Here is a 2,504-nt window from a genome sequence, read left to right as displayed (position 1 = left end):
AGCCAAAAAGTTTGGAGAACTATACCTCTGTTTCAACATAATAATGTCTCCGGGCAGTTAAACCCACTGTGGGTCACACATCTACAATAGGACACTACCCACATCACGCATCACTGTGAATCTAACACAAAGCTCCCTATAGTTCGGTGGAGTGGTGATATTTAAAGAGACAGCAGTCAGAGGACAGGGGTTTTAGAGAGATAGCTCAGCAGTTACAAGCACCTTCTGCCCTTGAAAGGACTCAGGCTGGTTCCCAGGACCAGGGGTGGATGACATCAATCCAGTTTCAGAGGATCTGACACCCACTTCTGATCCCTCCGGGTACCAGCATATAGGTTGTGACCTACATAAACATAGGCTGTCTGAGTTAAGGTTTCTGTTGCAGTAGTCAAACACCACAGGCAAACTCAACATGGGAAGGGAAGAATTTATTTGATGTTCACATACACATGGCACTCCATCATCAAAGGAAGTCTGGGATGGAATTCGGGGCAAGGACCAAGAGATAGGAACTGAAGCAGAAGCCACCAAGAAACACTCCTTAATGGCACGGTCCACATCTCTCTTGCTTTCTTATAGCACTCAGGACTGGTGAGCCTGCAGGTGACACTGACCACAGTGTGTGTCACACTGCCATATTAGCCAACAATCTAGAAGTACCACAGCTTTGCCTACAGGCCAATCTGTGGAGGGTATGAGAGCTGGTCTTGGTTGTTAATTTCACTACATCTAGAATTAACTTGAGTGGCTAGATATGACTGTAAGGGATGGTTTTTTTTCTTCGTTAAATTGTATGAAACGGGAAGACACACTTTTAGTCCAGTACTTTTGAAGTGTGACAATCTATCTTTACTCGAGGCCATATCTTCTGCTAGCTGCCTATGGGAAGGACATAAAAGGAAGCCTGCTCTTACTGTCTACTTCCTCTCATTGGCAAGTTCACTCACTCAGTGGCATTAGAGCCTACTTCTGTAGGATTGCACCATACACGGAAGACAAACCGAGACATCCAACCTCACAGAGTGAACAATTACTGCAGTCATGAACTTTTTGTTGGTAGACAGCCATTGTTGGACTAGCTAGACCATAGCCTGTATGTCATTCTTGTGTGTGTGTGTGTGTGTGTGTGTGTGTGTGTGTGCGTGTGTGTGTGTGCGTGTGTGTGTGTGTATAGTCAGAAATATGTTTTATATAAATATATAATAAATATACAAAATATATTTTATAACAAACACACACATGCACACTCATGTGCACACAAATGAATTTATTCTGCTGGTTCTGTTGCTCCTCAGAGACCTGACTAATACAGAGGGCGCTTTATCAATTGAGGTTTCGTCTTCCCAAAAGTCTTGAGTTTGTGTCAAGTTGACATAAATCTACCCAGCACATACACAAAACACTCATAAATAAAAAAGTAAAAATCAATAAATGTCTTTAAGGAGAGGGTTAAAAAGAAAGAAAGATTGAGATACCAGTGGAAGTTTAGATCATATACTCAACTCTACTGTGCTGGATTTGAGATGATTTCGAGGTAGAAGTGAATGTAGCAGTCATCTGTTCAGTTCTGTCTCATGTATTCTAGCATTCCACTGTCCCAAATGTGGTCCTAATGCTATCCTCATGGGTACCTCAGATTCCATGCATCAAACCCCATACATATACATATAGATATTTCTTGCATTAGGACTCTAGATCGAGATATCTGTGCTTGCTCTTGTTTCAAGGGACCTGAGTTTAGTTCCCAGTACCCACATCAGGCAACTCACAACCATCTACAGCCAAATACTACAGAATGTTGGGGTTTGGGTAAGCTAATTGGTAAGTACACAGGCGTTTACCTTTCTCTCTCCCCCTTCCCCCTCCCCTTCCTTCCCCTCCCTTGCTCTCTCTCTCTCTCTCTCTCTCTCTCTCTCTCTCTCTCTCTCTCTGGGGTGTAGGGTGTGTGTGTGTGTGTGTGTGTGTGTGTGTGTCTTTGAAAATACTCCATAGTGTAAATTTCATCTAGCCTCTGATATCAGCCTTTGGTGCATTTTATTATTTTTTAAAGCTCATGCTTAGCTTTGCGCAGTGGCAGTATCGTAGCCAATGAGGTTTATCCAAGGCGCGATTATTGCTAATTGAAAACTTTTCCTAAAGCTCATGCTTTGTCATTTCCTTTCATTACATAGAGGGAAGTCTTTTTTTCTGGCATTAATCCTCTTTAGGGCTTCAATATTCTCAAGGCTCATATTAGCAACAGTGTATTAATTACTTTTCTTGTCCTGGTGAGTCAATATTCTGACAAGAGTCACCTTAGGGAAGGAAGAGTTTCTTTTGCCTCCATAATGGCAGGAGGACACAGGGCAGGAGTAGGAGGTAGCCAGAAACTCTGCACCTACAGTCAGGAAGCAGAGGGCAGACAGGAAGCAGCACCAGGCTGCTAAGTCTCAGGCCAGCCCCTTCCTGATTCCTTCCTCCAGAGCAGCTCTACCTCCTAAAGGTTCCAGTGTTCTTAACCAGTG

The 2,504-nt window shown here is 43.3% G+C and overlaps 1 non-coding gene across 1 annotated transcript; it reads left to right on the top strand.

Annotated features, from left to right (window-relative positions):
* The first annotated feature begins 2,059 nt into the window (after positions 1 to 2,059).
* On the top strand, positions 2,060 to 2,206 carry LOC120103370 (U4 spliceosomal RNA). Its single transcript, XR_005505416.1, has one exon. It is a non-coding gene; the product is annotated as a U4 spliceosomal RNA (small nuclear RNA).
* Positions 2,207 to 2,504: the final 298 nt, after the last annotated feature.

This window comes from Rattus norvegicus, chromosome 5 (genome assembly GCF_036323735.1).
Source record: "Rattus norvegicus strain BN/NHsdMcwi chromosome 5, GRCr8, whole genome shotgun sequence".
NCBI classification, from domain to species: Eukaryota; Metazoa; Chordata; class Mammalia; order Rodentia; family Muridae; genus Rattus; species Rattus norvegicus.
The sequence above is the reverse complement of the archived record's forward strand: the minus strand, read 5'-3'. Positions and strand labels throughout refer to the sequence as shown.